This window comes from Cupressus sempervirens, chromosome 8 (genome assembly GCF_028749045.1).
Source record: "Cupressus sempervirens isolate cs-2001-9-10 chromosome 8, ASM2874904v1, whole genome shotgun sequence".
NCBI lineage: Eukaryota > Viridiplantae > Streptophyta > Pinopsida > Cupressales > Cupressaceae > Cupressus > Cupressus sempervirens.
In genome coordinates this window covers 643,849,482-643,866,513 of record NC_143125.1, presented here as the reverse complement: position 1 = coordinate 643,866,513, position 17,032 = coordinate 643,849,482, and positions in this window count along the sequence as shown.

Here is a 17,032-nt window from a genome sequence, read left to right as displayed (position 1 = left end):
AACCCAATCCAAAATCACACCCAAGCATTTAGAGAGTTGTTGTCATTCTGCTAGAATTTACTATCCAATCAATCTGACCAATCCACCAGCCTCACCAAGGTTATCCCTTTGATAGAGCTTTGTCTAGGGTAATCTAGCTTTGCCACTTGTTATCCCTCATCACCTTGAGCTAAAGGTTGGGATCCACAAGTGGTCAATCTTGTGTCATGCCCATAGGATCATTAGTCTATCCTTAACTTGACACAATCTCCACCAATCTAGTGCATAGGAAAGAAGAACTCTCACTTTTTGATAGCATGCCCTTGAAGTCTTCCATCCATAGGAAAGCCAAAAATCTCCAGCCAATCCTCCTTAGGTCTGTCATAGAGCTTTGACTCTCCCTAGGAAATCCTTCATCAGCCAATCCAAAATCTGCGCTTAATCCAAATCCAACCATGAGCTTCCGTGTTATCCATATGCAAGACCCCATCCCCATCCCACTCATAATCAAAACATGAAATCCCAAACCTATCATGATGTGTTTGGTCGTATTTTCCTTGCTCCCACCACCTCCTATTCCAATGATGATGAAAATCTTGTTGACTATGACGGGTATATTGAAAGCCTTAGAAACATTCCCCCAAGCATCCCACAAAATTCATGAATTCTTTCAAACTATCTAGTCATGCCATCTGATATCCCAGCTTCTCCTCCATCACCCAATCAAACAAGCTTCCAATCTTCCACCCCCATCACACTAGCTATTCCTATCAATCCACCTCCACCTCTGACACACGAGTCTCTAGGGAATCTCCTAGAGGAAATACAAGAAAAGTTGCCTCCAATAGTCGATAAGCCATGTCATCTAATCCAACCATGTGAAATAGTCAGTAATGAAGCTTCCCCATCTATAATATCACCTCCATCTCCCATAGCTATCATCCCCATACCATCCATCAAATTGCTTAAAATCCTTCCACTTCCCGCAAGCATCAAAATCCCACCATCTGTCAAAACCCTCCAAATCCTATCCACATCACCTCCAAGCATTTCCCAAATCTCCCATAATGACCCTGATGCATCCATCTTCTACTCACCCATCTCCACTACTGAATCTCCCATCTATCCATCTGCTACCTTTGAAGAGTCCATCCCTTCACCTCCTATCGCACCATCCAGTCCAAACCAATCCTATCAAGATCCTGCCCAAAAGCATGTTGACATTCCCCAAAGCATAAATGAAGATATCATCATACCATGTCTTCCATCCATAGTGCAGTCACTATCCCCTCCATCTCCAAAACCTCAAGCCATACCTCCTCTACTGTAGGATATCTTTTCCTCCCATCAGCTAAATCAAGATCCTATCCTACCATCTCCTCCATTCCATGCTTCCATATTACCACCTATCCAAACTATTTCACCATCTATAATATACCCTCTTGGTTCACTTACATTCATTCATGGTGGCCCCCTCTCCGCAAAAGAATTAAGAATAGTATCTCCCCATTGTAGTACATCTAATAAAGAACTACCATTTTCTACAAGCAAAAAGTTTCCTCAGCTCGTTCAAATGCTCAATTGATGGCATTATCAAGGTCAAGGTTTAGGACCACAAGAGCAAGGAATCATAAAGCCTATTATTGCACAAAAGAATCCAAGATTTCATGGTCTTGGATATGCATCCAAAGGCTCACCATTTAAAAGTGTTGGTACACACCATCCCCAAACCAAGCCTATCTCCAGGCCCACCATGCCATCCTCCCATCATTCCTTCAAGAAATCTTATGTCATCTCCCCTCCACCATCTTTGCAACCGAAAACAACCTACCATATCCCCCCTTCATCTGCTAAATCCATTTTGGGTCCCTTCATACCAAAATCTACCATCAGCCATCCTCCTATCATCCAACATAAAAATCCCACTCCTTTCATTCCTATTCTGGATCAACAAAGGCACATCTCTCTACCTATCATCCATCATCCTCCCACTATAAGCTCCTACATATCCTCTCCATCTCGCAAAGCTTCTCATAACCATCTTCCCAAAGCTTACTAAAACAATGTGAATGCCAACTTCAAAATGCATAAAGCTAAAAATCCACATCCTAGGCAATCATATGTCTATTCTAAAACACAGACTCCAAAAAGGTAAAATCCAATCAACGAATGCAAAACAATGCAAAAGCCTATGAAAAAAAAATCCAAAACCATGTGGATCCCAAAGAAAAAAGTTGAAACCCAATGGTTAATGGCATCCACCATTGCTAATCCCCCATCTAGTGACTCGTGTCCCCCATCTCCTAACTCCATCTTGGGTGCCTATATCCCCAAGCGCGCTTCCAAAAATCCTCCATCAAGCCCCCGTCTACCATCTATTCCCCATCTGCTCTTTTGACACCCATCCCAACATGTGCCAATGTTGATCCTACAAGAATCTCCATCTCATTCTCCTTTCTAGCCTTTTCATCCCTCCATCTCCTACCATCAATCCCATCTAATCCAATCTATTGCATAAATCACACATCCGGTGTACCAATAGCTAGCAACAAAATTGAACATTCCAACAACCAGCGAAAAATCCCAAAAAAGCCAAAATAGCTGAAGAAAGCCAAAATCATTCTAGCTAAGTCCAAAGTCAAAAAGTCAAAAAAAATAAAGAAAAATAAAGCGTCCACTGGTGAAAACTTGGCAATTCAAGCACCTTGGACAAGTACCATGATGAAAACTTGGCAAACAATTGTCATGCGTAATCCCTCCATCCCCAGCTTAGCCTTTCACCCTCATGCTTTTGGTCATCTCTTGACATCGAACTCCATCTTCCAATCTATTCACCTATCCTCCACCCTCCATCTTCCATCTCAAACCATCCACTTATCTCCTACAACTTCAGCCAGCCATCCTAGCTATCATCCATCTCCCTAGCCCCTTCAGCTTTTTCCATCCTAGCTTCAATCCTATCACATCCATCATAAGACCTCCTTCCACATGTTATCTTCTGATTGGGGGCACTATATTCCTTGGAGATCTTGTCTTGTCCATTGTCCCTTGTCATTGGTATATAGCTCTAGGCTATTCTCATGCAAACCCAATGTCATCTCTTTATATCCAGCATAATCCTAGCTATCTACCATCCTATCCAGCCATCTCATCCTGCTCCTCTAGCTATCCTTGGTCATCTCATCATCATTGGATGCATCCTGCCAAATCCATATCTTTCGCTATCACCCCACCCTTAGCTTTCACATCTTGCACAACATTGAACCATCCCACTATCCTATCATCCTAAGCTTTTTCCTACTTGTAACTATCTTGGTCAGCTTCAGCTTGTAAATATCTTGGTCCTTCAGCTTGTACATCCTCTTTAGCTTAGTACCATTGTATCTATCCAGATTTTGTGTTAGTTCCTCCTTGGTCAACATCTTGCACACATTGCACATCTTGGTTAGCTATTCCAATGCATCCTTTAGCTAGATCTCCTATCACCAAAGTGTTATCCTTCTTAGTTCAGCTTGCCAGACACATCACTCATCCAGATCCACCAGCTTAGGTGCTCTCTGATAGATCCTTGTAGGATATAGCTTTCCTTATGTTTGATCTTGGTATGTTATTACCTCGTCCTACCCATCTCGTTGGCAAATGTTTCTCTTTTGGATTTTCACTTCCTTTTGATTTGGAATCTTCCCTTTTGTGTCTTGAAGTATCTTTTCCAAACAATCTCTTTGTTCTCTCCTCAAAGTTGCCATGATCTTCCATATCATGGTATATTGCAAATGGAGCAATCTCGGTGTAAGGTCTTGATCAAGTCTTTCATTTGTTTCTGTTTTTCTTGTGGGTTACCCAGTGTCGATTCCACACTGTTTCCTCCAGGTTTCATGTGTGATGCTAGGCCAATCCTTGTGTGTTTGTTTCAAGTCAGTCTGTCAATCCTTTGGATGGTTGGTGACATGGCCTTGATGTTCTTGGTAACCTTGGAAATTAACCAATAGTCCTATAGAAGATCTAGTGCTCTACTACATGGTGGTACTTCTCTTTGAAGTATCCCCCCGCTCAAAAAGCTTCAATGGTTTTCTTTCATCTCCATTATCCCCCATCCATATCCAACATCCATCTCTCCTACCCCAACTTATGCATCAGTATCTCTTTGAATCACTCCTCACCTTTAGCTTTAGGGATCCACCAATCCAAATCAATCCACCAAGCCTCATCTTTCGAGATCCACAATCCTAGTACTAGGGATCTCCGAAACCCATATTCCACCAATCTAACTCTTTGAAATCATGTTGCATCAGCTTTTTAATCCCCTCATCTATCTCCCCATCCTGGATTCCTTTTTATAGTGCTCCGCTCCTTCATCCTCCACCTTCCCTAAAGTCTTAAGCGTGCTTCCTCTTGTGCATCTAATTCTCCTTTATCATTCTCCCATAGTGAGAGTTTGAGCTAATTTAGCCCCTTCTCTTTGCCAATCTGAGTTTCCTTGCTCATCTCAGATTCTTGTACTTTTCAAGAATCGTCAAGCCTCGCTTTCTCTCCCCGCTGCCTTCTTGAGGGGGCATCTTGTAGTCCATTCTCTCCTCTTCTACTCTAGCCTTGGGCATCTTATTTTCTTATCTTTGATGCCATGCCACTTGTGGCATCACATCAAAGAGGGGCAAAATGTAGACACCTAAAAACATTTAGAAAATAAACTATTTTTATTTTCTAAAAAATTCTTGATGACATCATCATTTATTAATTAATTTTTATGCCATTAAATCCCTTTATCTTAATTAAAAATATTTAATTAAGGAATCCCTCCCAAAAATGTTTAAATCTTATTTAAACATTATTTCCTTATTTATCAATTATTTAATTAATAAATTGACCAAAAAACCCAAAATAAATAAAAAAATTATTTTTTGCCCAAAACTTGGCCAATTTCCTTAAGACCACTAACCTCTTCCAAAATATTCTAATCCTTCTTTAATTTTAATTAAAGGCTAATCCCATCATTTCCTACCCCTAATCCCAACTCAAAATATTTAATTAAGATTAAATATTAATTCTCATGTTTATTAAAAAAGTTTTAATAAATATCTCCTCAACCCAAACCCTTGAAATAAATAAAAATTTATTTATTTCCTAAAAATCTAATTTATCCTCATCCTAAGAAGTTCTAGACTCTTCTAGAAAGTGTTCATCCTCATCCTAGGAAGTTCTAGACTATTCTAGAAAGTCTTTATCCTCATCCAAAGTATAAACTCTTCTAGAAGATGTCTTTAAACCTAATCCTAATCCCCTCCTAACCTTGTCACATTCCCTAAACATGGGTTAAGACTTACTAACCCAAGCCAAAGTTAAAAAATATCTCCTCCTTCAACCGCCCTCATTAAATGCCATCCACTTGCCTATCCCTAAGCTAATCCTAAACCATCCTAATCCATCCTCTAATCATTTGTACAATCCTAAGAAAGCTTAAAACTTTCCTAATCAAGCCCAAGTCGAAATTCCTCTCATCTCCTTCAAAATATCCCAACCATAAAACTTTATGAAGCCCACTAGGCCATAAATGACTCTTCCAAGCCCTTTTATTGCTCTTACAAGCCATTATGAGGGTCTTTACGAAGATTTTATCCCTTGAGCCTCCTTTGTTGACTCATCCTTCCCCTTTCCTCCATCCTCTAACCCTGTGACATGTGTCACTCCCTAATTGGCTGTAAGGAAGCACAATCCATGTGCTCTCCTTTCATGCAATTTGAGCCCTCCATGAGCTTGTTCCCATCCTTGCATCTTAGCCCTCAATCTCTCAAGCCTCTTGCTTCTAAATTGGATCCTTCCCCTTTGCAAAACAACACAATCCATGAAGTAAAGTCATAATGCCATTTTAAGAAGCCATTTTACATCAAAACCATACACTCACACCCAAATTCCAACTCCATTTGAAGCCCTTTTTGAGGCATAAAGCTTGAGCATACATCCTATCTATTTAGACAAAGCTACTCAACAAGAGAGCTTCTCATTGAGAGAGCCCATTAATGGCTCATATTCTCAATTGAGAGCTCATCTTAGTCCATCTTGAATTTTATGAATTTTTTTTAGTTTGTAGAAGCTTTATTTAAATTTGGTTTCTATTAGAATACTAACATTTCTCATATACATTTTGGCATGCCGGGTGGGACCCCGCATGGGTCATCTTCATTAGCTTTTTAAGTCAAGTTTTGTATGTCATTTGCTAATTTTGGCTAATTTTTTTTGTTTTTGTGATTGGTAGGATTGTATAAATTGGTTTTGTAGGTGCACATGAGCATGAAAAAGATAAAGGAACTCATATTCTATCTCATAGTGTTTGCAGATTTTTCAAGCTTATAGGTGGACAAAGAACTTGGAATTCTTCTTCCTCTTCTTGTCTATATTCTTCTTATTCCATCTACTTCTTCTTCTTCTTGTGGGAGATCTTGGACATTTTTTTTTTAAGGAAGAAAAATCATACACGCTTCTTTTTAGTGCTTAAAATGAACCCCCAAATCATACTTAAATCCATTAAAAAATTAAAAATTTGCAAAAAATAAAAAATCTTTTAACAAGTGAAACTAAACCAATCCAATCATTTGCATCCTTGCAACATCAAGGTTTTAGATGCATTCATCCAAAGTTAGGAACACTTCATTTTTGGGAATTTAAAAAGAACTTCAATTTTCCATTTCAAAAGCTTCAAAATCAACACTAAGTGCACACTAAAATCTAAATCAAAATCAAAGAATCAATCAAGGATAAAATGAACCTCATTTGCAAATATTTTAAAGTTCTTTTAAAAATATCATGAAAACTAAGAGTCCTAAATGGTTCCAAAAATTTTCCTAAAAGCTTTGTTATTTGTTCCAAACAAATGTCTTGTTGCAAAATCTTGAATGTTTCTTAGGTTTTTCATGCATCAAAACAATCTAGGAATATCATTTTTGGGCTTAAAATATGCAAACTAGAACACAAAATCTTAAATGAAAATCAAAGTCCAAAGAGTCATTTTCACTTTTGAGTCCAAAACAATCTTGAATGATCTAAGGTTAAAACAAAGCACTTCAAAGTTCTTAAAACAACACACAAAATCTCAATCTTGAATGCTCAAAGGAAAAAACTTGAATGTTTAATCACTTGTCTTTGAATGCATGTTGCTAAAATCACTCTTGAGTGCCATGGATTAAAATCAAGTTTGTTTTTTTTATGAATGCATGATTAAAACAACAAATCCAATCTTGAATGCCATAGATCAAATAATCATCTTTTGGGGCATAAAAAGAATCCACATTTTTAAAATCTTCTAAGTTATAAAAACTAATAAAGACGCTTTGAATAAGTGTGTAGTTGGACTCACCCTTTTTAATCACCCATCAATTTAACCATTGGTTGCAATATTAGCACCATCTATGGGGATGGGTCTACCTAAGAGGGTGTTAAGTGCTCCACAAAGATCAAACTCCACTCACTTGTGTCTTTAGTGATTTTTCTAAGTTAGAAAATTCCTTGAATGCACATTAATCTCGCTCACACTTCATTTGGGCATAAAAATTGGACAAATCTTGACGTGAAGGGCCTCCGAGTGCGCGCTTGGCAATCGAGTTTCACACATCTTTGTTTTGGGCTTAAAAAAAACTCACACTCAATCTTGAATGCCTAACAATCAATGAACATTGCATGGTTTGGATGCATTTTCAATGACGCTCACATTTCTTATGTTGACAATCTCTTGACTTTCATTATGCTGATGATGCTGTCAAATTGGAATGAACATTGTATGCCATAATCACAAGTGTCTTCAATCATAGCTTACAAAATCTAAATCATCAATTGGAATAAACACGTGTCTTTTAAAACCCAAGATTATTTATGTGGTCTTGTTTTACACTTTTTAGGAGGCCTTCTTGGGGATTTCATCACCCCTTGGGATGACCTCAAGTCCAGCATTTCGGTGGAGTATAAAAATCGGGAGGTGAATCCAAAGACACCTCTCTTGGAATCAATATTTCGTCACTTGGGCTGAGCCTCAAGGAACTTTATACCCTTGAGAAGTGAAAGAGGAGAAGTGGGTTACCGCTCGTCTCTGCTGTGTGACATATTTTTGGTTTCATCTAGGGATTTGGGCCTCACATACCTTGCATATATCGATGACTCCCTAGCTATAAGAAATTTCATCCTTGTAGAAAGCTTCTTAGGATGTTGGTGTGTTTGACGTCCTTGCTCCAAAATTTTGTCTGCTTATTTGTTCATAGCTTTTAAATGAATGTTTGCCAACTTTGGTCAAAATCCCAAAAAAGTAGAAATCTCCTAGCTCAAGGCATACTTAGCGTAGTCACTGCCTCATCAGAAAATCATCCAAGCTCCCAACTAGAAGAGCTTACAACAAAGAGCTTATTTTCTATACCTTGAGAGCTTCTACAAGAAATTACATCCGAAGAGCTTATACAAGAAATTACATCTAAAGAGTTTCACTACAAGAGCTTACACTTGAAGAGCTTCTACTTGAAGAGCTTGCACTTAAAGAGATTTATTACAAATGAACATAAGCCTTCCTTAAATAGGCACTTACCACCCAAGACATGATTTTTCCACAACATTCTAGAATTTCCACAACCTTCTACAATATCTAATACCTTCTACAATATCTACAACTTTCTAGAATTTCCTCCTAAATACAACTAAGCACCACCATGTGGCCCAATTAGAAAATTGCATTTTCTTTATGGATCACAACAAATATTAAATACATAATTTAAGGAACCTTCCTCAAACTTCTAAAATGCCACCTACACACCTTGATTAATGGAATAACAACTATTTTTATTATTATTTTATTTACACCACCTATGCACCTTGAAAATAGAAATTCTTGTTTTCTCTTTTTTCCCTTATTTTATTATTTTTTTATTTTTCCTTCTATTTTCGTCACTTTCTCTCTCCTCTACAAATTTTTTTTTTTAATAAATAATTTTTCCATGCAAGATGCTCTTGCATTAGACTCCCTTGGTAGATAGAAAAGTGTGTCCCACAATTTGATGTCAAAAGAAAGATATACAACCATCTTCATCTTCACCACAAGCTTCCACCTCAACAGGGACAAGAAAACCAACATGCAAATCTTTCACATTTTTTTTGCTGATGCATGATGCTCCTGCATCTGACTACCATGATAGGAAAAATTTTGTGAGTATGGATTCACAAAATTAAGTAGCCACTATTAACATTTTTTTTCTCTTCCTCCAACACATAGCTGGAACAAGTATCTGGTGCCAATATATTTCCTTCTTTCTTCTTTTCCAACACTTGGCTAGAACAAGTGTTTGCTGCTGAAAATACTCCTTCACAATGAACTCTATCCAAGTCTAACTCTCATCCTTATCCAATCTTGTTGAATTAATCACACCTGTAATAAACCCAGCAACACCATACCAATCTTTCTTTGCATACCACACAAGAATAACAAGATCCTCATGCAAACCATTATCAATATCTTTCAAACTCATCTCAAAGACAACATCCCATGATTCATAAGAATTTACCTATTTGACATCCTGATCTTCGCTTGCCTCTTTCATGTTGTCAACAATGCATGTAACTACTCCATTTTCTTGATCTCCAACAAAGGCACTATACTTTTCCTCCATTGTTGCAATCTTCAAATCATCTTGATCTACTTCAAGTTCATAAATCTTGCCATCTTTATGCTCTTCCTCGTTATGTTCTTCCACTTTAGGTTCGCAAATAATTTCCTCTTCATCCTCTTGCTCTTCATTTGTACCACATGTCTGATACTCCACTGGGTATTCTTTCTTTTCTACATCCAAGGAATTATCAACATCTCTTTTCTGGTGACACGCTCTTTGTTTTTGCAACTCAACTTCTAATTCATTCACTTGCTTCTGCAAATCAACTAGCAATGGCTCTTGATTTCTTGCCCTAATTTTCTCTAGTTGAGGAATCCTTAGAATCCATTAAAATCACAAAACTCATCTTCTTCTTTCTCTTCTCCATAATCAAGTCTTTAGAAGACAAATCTCATGCAACACAAGAACCTTGTGCAAACTGCCTCATAGTCAGCGATCTATCTACACAATCAAAAACTTCTTGACAAACTTCACCCAACTCAAGGTCTTGGTGCAAACTGCCTCACATTCGATGATCTGTCTGCATGCTCAGGAACTCCCTCTCTGATACCACTAATGAAGGGCACACCACCCGTACCAACTCACAATCAAAAATGCAACAAGATGGAGACAAGAGATGACAAAATGCTTCATAAAGCATCCATTAATACTTGAAATTCATTACAATATTCTCCAAATGAAAGAACTCCAAATTCTTACAATATAAGAGAGATTCCTCACTAAGGGCTTCCAACTAGAAGAGCTTACAACAAAGAGCTTATTCGCTACACCTTGAGAGCTTCTACAAGAAATTACATCCAAAGAGCTTATACAAGAAATTACATTTGAAGAGCTTCACTACAAGAGCTTACACTTGAAGAGCTTCTACTTGAAGAGCTTGCACTTGAAGAGCTTGATTAAAAATGAACATAAGCCTTCCTTAAATAGGAACTTACCACCCAAGGCATGATTTTTCCACAACATTCTAGAATTTCCACAACCCTCTACAATATCTACATCCTTCTACAATATCTACAACTTTCTAGAATTTCCATATCAGGTCCACTTGGTGAACTCTCAATGTCTTCTTGAATCATAGCATTTCTATTATTCTGCCCAGCTTTAGAAGATCTACATTCAAAGGATCTATGCCCTTCTTTGCCACATCTAAAACAATTACCATGAAATCCACCTCTAGAATAAGAATTACCTCTTCCTCGATAAGAATTAGTGCCTCCTCGGTAAGAATTACCAATTTTCCATTCAATCTTGCCTTTGTCATCATTCTTCCATTCAAATTTGTCTTTATCCTAAATAGAACTATCAGATCTATCACTTTCTCCTTAAGATCTACCTGTACCTCTCTGGAATCTACCACCTCTACCTCTTAGTCTTTGTTCATCCTTCTTTGTCAAGATCTCCTTAGCTTTCATGGCATATTGATATGCTTCTTCTACACTTTCCAGCTTCACAAAACTATTTCATCTTGTATTCTAGATCTCAATCCATTAATGTACCTTGCAATTTTCTCAACATCATCATCCACATGTCCAAATCTGATGTCTCATCTATAGAATTTCTTGGTATATTCTTTTATAGTAATGTTCTTTTGTTTCAAATTTTTCATCTTTCTCAACAAGCTAACTTGGTAATTAGCAGGAAGGAATTTATTCTTTACCTTGTTCACCATCTTTGCCCAAGTTATAATCTTCTCCTTTCCTCTCCTTTGTCTATTAGTTTGCAAGTGCTCCCACCATAGTGATGCATGACCTTTTAGCATAGTGACTACAATCTTCACCTTTCTATTATCAGGAGTGTTTTCATACTCAAAGAACTTCTCCATATCAGAGATCCAATCTAGCATAACATTGGTATCCAATTTTCCATTATAAGGAACAAATTTTATAGTAGGTTTTGAATTTTCCCTAGACAATACTCGCAACAATATTTCCTCATCTTTATTTTCTTTAGGTGCTAGATTATGGTTTGGTGCTGCTACTTCATCATCACTCACATCTTCAAGATGCACTCCTCTCCTCTGGCTATCTCTATAGCATCTAATCTAGTTGCAATTTGTCTCAACTGATCTAATATAGCATTATCAACATTATTTTCTCTACCATGAACCATCTTCACAAATCAAGTTCTTGGAAGATTGTAACCCTCTGCAAGTTATAGGTCAAATTCATAGATAAACCACCCTACAACCAAATCCAAATTAGGGTTCCACACATTCTAATCTCCATAGGGATGAACCTCAGGCTCTGATACCAACTAACATAGGCAAGAGGATGAATAACTAGGGCCAAAGGCTCACCCAGCTATTCAAACCACCCTACAAGAGTTAACACAACAGAAATGAACACAAAGAACAACAACCAAAGGAGGAAGAAGAGTGAATCACTTTTATTGATTCATCAAGATATCTTCATACATGCCCAGCTGTAAGGCCTTCTAGGTTATGGCCAATTACAAATACTATCACATTCAAAGATCCAACTACAAATTCACACTTTTAGTTCTACTCTCTAATCTTCTTCCAAAAAACTTCTTCTCCCCAAAAAATTGCCTAAATCTAAGCCTAAATACTCTATATATACTTGTCAAAATGGCTTATAGAACATTCTAGAACATAGAGAAGCCACAAGTCAGCTCTCAAAAAATATAACTACCTATACAAAAATTAAATGCGAGCAAAGTCAGCCCAAATAGGAACCAAACATAGATTACTTAATAAAAGAAAGCTTTTCAAAACTTGCACTCGGCATACACTGGGTAACTCAACACATGAAGATTTCTATAGTAACTCGACACATGAAGGAATGCTACAGTAACTCAGTACATGAAGAGTGCTACAATAACTCAGCACATGAAGAGTGCTATAGTAACTCGGCACATGAAGAGTGCTATAGTAACTCAGCACATGAAGGAATGCTACAGTAACTCGACACATGAAGAGTGCTACAGTAACTAGGCACATGAAGAGGACTATAGTAACTTGGTACATGAAGAGTGCTATAGTCACTTAGCACATGAAGAGTGCTACTGTCACTCGGCACATGTAGAGTGCTACAATAACTAGGCACATGAAGAGTGCTACAATAACTAGGCACATGAAGAGTGCTATAGTAACTTGGCACATGAAGAGTGCTATAGTAACTAGGCACATGAAGAGTGCTACAGTAACTCGACACCAACCATAGAATGAAAAAAAATGAGCAAGATAACAAGGCAACCTAGGATGCTCTTGCATCATTCATATATACCTTTATAGCTCCATGATATCAGTCCTAAGCTCTTCAATCTCCAAACCTTTGATGTTGGAAATCTCGTAATCCCTCTCCACTAATCATGCATGACACACTACTACATATATCTGCAAGTCATCGACGTATCACTAAGAAATCCTAGATCTATCCCTAGGTTTTTGTAGTGCATCTTGTGACTATGCCAATGTGTTTAATAGGTGGGACCTATGGTGGCTGGTCAAAATTCTCCTCATCCCAACTCCAAACATCGTACTATGACTCTCTTGACACTTCCTTCTATATAGGATCCTCCACCCTCTTCCTCTATGTCAATCTCTCCCTAGCTTTCCATCTAACTTGATCCAATGATACTAGACCTAGGATCAAATCTAACAAAAGGAGAGGGGAAAGTAACTAGGACTACTCTCAGCTACTATTATGGGGGTGCTTGTGTCAACGACATATCTAGTTGTGGTGGTCTAACCACAAGATCTATGAATTTGGGGAATAGACCTAACCATAATATTTGTACTCGAGAGTGACCCCACAATCTTCCTCCTCTACAATGTACCTCCATCTAGAAATTGGAATCTCATTCTCCTTGTTATCCATTTTTTCCAACCATCCTAAAATTCCAGCATTTCTAGTCCCATGAACATCTAAGGTGATTGCCATGTCTACGTTCATTAGATCATTCATTTATTGCTATATAAGTATATTAGAGATACATAAAACTTTGAATTTTCCTTTATATCTTTAAGTCTTTTATCCTTTTGCATCGAATGAAAGCTTTTGGTTGCAAAAATGTGAAACTGCCCTTCATTACCCTATCATAGCCATTTTGGAATTAACTATTAGAGGGATTGCAAAAGTGTGACATAGTCAAAATTATCATTAGCACAACTTCGCAGCTACTAGAACTTGTTAGAATATATAGTCCACTAATATAACTGAGAAGGTGGGGGGGGGGGGGGGGGGGGGGGTGAGGGGGTAATCAGTTATCCAACTACTATCACACTTATCAACCTTAAACAATCTCAACCATATAAGTTATCTAAACTAAAACCACAACAAGATACACATACAAAATAGCACTAGATATATTAACTAGGGAAACCCTTGATTAGAGGGAAAACCTCAGTGGGGATTGTATCCACAAGATGATTTACTAATATAAATATTCCTTGTTAGATGATAGACCCTATTAGTAGTCTATGACAACATTCATTACATATGAGTCACTATTAGGAGACTTTGAATCCATGTTAGGAGATTCCAACCCTATTACAAGTCATGGAAGACAACTGGATCCACTGTCCAAGTAATTGTACAACCTCACATACTGGGTTTTTATCACTTGCTTCAAACCATAAAGGACTTTCTTCAATCTAGATATCATGTTATTTTCTTCTAATAAAGGAAAACCTTTCGGCTACTTAATATAAACCTCTTCTTCAAATTTTCCATTTAGAAAAGTTGACTTAACATCCATCTGATAAACCTTGAACTTCTTATTCATTGCATAAGCCACGACCATCTAGAAGGACCACTCAGATCTATGTGAACAATCTCCAACTTCTCCATGGTAGAAAACTTGCTAGGGAATGATACTTTTTTCTACTTAGCCAATATACATTCCTTACACACAAAATTAGTAGGCTTATCAATATTAGGCAAGACTCTGACTACCAAAGTGCTACTAACCTTCACAATAATATCAAAGTTTATGTGACAAAATCTTCTATGCCACAACCAACTGTTATCCACTTTAGTTACCAAACATGTAATCTTAGTTGGATTTAATTGAAATACATTACCTCTAGATCTAGTTCTAGTTTTGATCATCTTACCATCTCTATCTTTGATAGTGCATTTCTTCTCAGTGAACTATAATAGATAACCCTTGTCCACCAATTCTCCAACACTCAACAAGTTTTGCTTCAATCCATCAACAAAATGGAAATCATTAGTATTAGTTTTACCATCAAGAGTAATGGATCTAACTTGTATTATATGATAGGCTCCATTATTACCAACTCTAACAATACCTCCATCATGATTCTTGAACTTAACAAACTTATTCATATCACCTATCATGTGATGTGAACAACCCATGTCAATTATCCAATAAAACTTCTTTTCCACTTGGGTAACTAGAGATATTTCTTCTCTAATTTCTCTATCAAGATCGTCCTCCTTGATAACCAAAAAGCCTAATTCATCATCACTTTCACTTTGACCTTTCTCATTAGATTCTTCATCTTCATCTAGATACAAACACTTTCTATCTCTATCTCTTCTAGTGTTAAACTTTCCCGTATACTTTTTCTCTCTTTTAGAACATTTAGATGCATAATGACCAAATTAATTACAAGTCCAACATTTAAGGATTTTCTTACCATCTTTTTCTCTTCTCACCAAAAGGGCTATTCCTTCCTTTATCTTCTTGTCTTTGTCAACTCTATTGCAACCAACAAAATATCCATAAGTGCTTGCACTCCTTGTCAAATTAGGTCAAATTTTTAGGACATTGAAGTTGTTTCAACTCTTTCAAGTGACTTTACCTAACTATATTAATTCTTTGGAAGACCTATCAATAGAGCTTCTCTTTCTCTCATATTATAGATTAATAGATATCTCTCTTCTTCACTACATCCTTCAAGATTTTTTCTTCAACAATTATCTTCTAACTCTTTGTCAAGATCCAATATCTTGGACCCATGCGGGCTAGAGGAATCCTAATCTTCTCCTTCCAACTTTCATAGTTGGCCACATTAAATATTGGACTATCCTTTTTGAAAATATTTTCCATTGATATCCTAAAGCTAATAAACTTATCCTTTAAGGACCTATAGCTCTCATACCAATTGTTAGAATATATAGTCCAATGATATAACTTGGGGGGGGGGGGGGGGGGGTTTGAATCAGTTATCCAACTAATATCATAATTATCGACCTTAAATAATCTTTAACCATATGAGTCATATAAATAAAACCACAACAAGATACTCGTACACAATTAACACTAGATATGTTAACTAGGAAAACCCTTGATTAGAGGGAAAACCTTGATGGGGATGGTACCCACAAGATGATGTACTATTATAAATATTCCTTGTTAGAGGATAGACACCATTAGGAGACAATTAAAACACTCAGTACAGATGTGTCCCTATTAGGATACTTTGAAATGCTATTAAGATATTATAACCCTATTAGGAGTTCTGGAAGATAGTTGGACCCACTGCCCAAATAACTTCAAGGACAAGACCAATGAACCAACTGTTTAGATGATCTCTATATTATTCCTTGTAAAATAATAGAATTTTTACTATACTATTCATTTGTCTTTCTTTATCCTATCATCTGGAGCTCTACTTCTATTAATCTTATAACCAAATCTCAAATCTCACATCTAATAATCCCTTGGATCACTTACACACATTTAGTAAGAACTCTACTTCTTTTCACACTTCACATTTCAAAAATTATCAAAATACACATATACACTTTACAATCAAGGAAAACATCTTTCCTTTATACTACATCTTCATAATTATTCCTTGAGTTGGCCTTGATGCTTTTCCAAATAATCATAAAAATATAATTGATTAATTACAATTACAATAGAATTGTTAGCTCATAGTCTATAAAAAATTTCACACATATGATACTAATTCTTGCACACTCATTGATATCATCAACTAATTGTCATCTGTCACTTCTTGACTATGCATCCCTTCATTACATTTTAGATGTAAGATAGCCAACGACCATCAAGAACTACTTTATAAATACTCTATCTCTAAAATTCTCTATATAAATTAGGTACATCTTCCATACACGTTCAAATCAAAGTCTATGTGCTTGACCATGTCATCAAGACACTGTGATTAGTAGGTCCATAACTACACATGACTAGACAATCAAACCATTCTCCATACCATCAGGATCTTTGCTTGCTACTCAACTAGTCTTTATAGAAACCATGCTATATTGACATCAATGGTAAAAACAATCATGAATTCAACATATCAATACTCTCCAATTCTTAGGATGCTCCTCTAATGTAGTATCATCAACATTAATGCTAACAACACTAGCATTCAAATCTAGGTCATGAAAGAATGACTCAATGTCAAATACATGATCACAGATCTATTACATCATAAGGGATTTAAATTTGTGAGG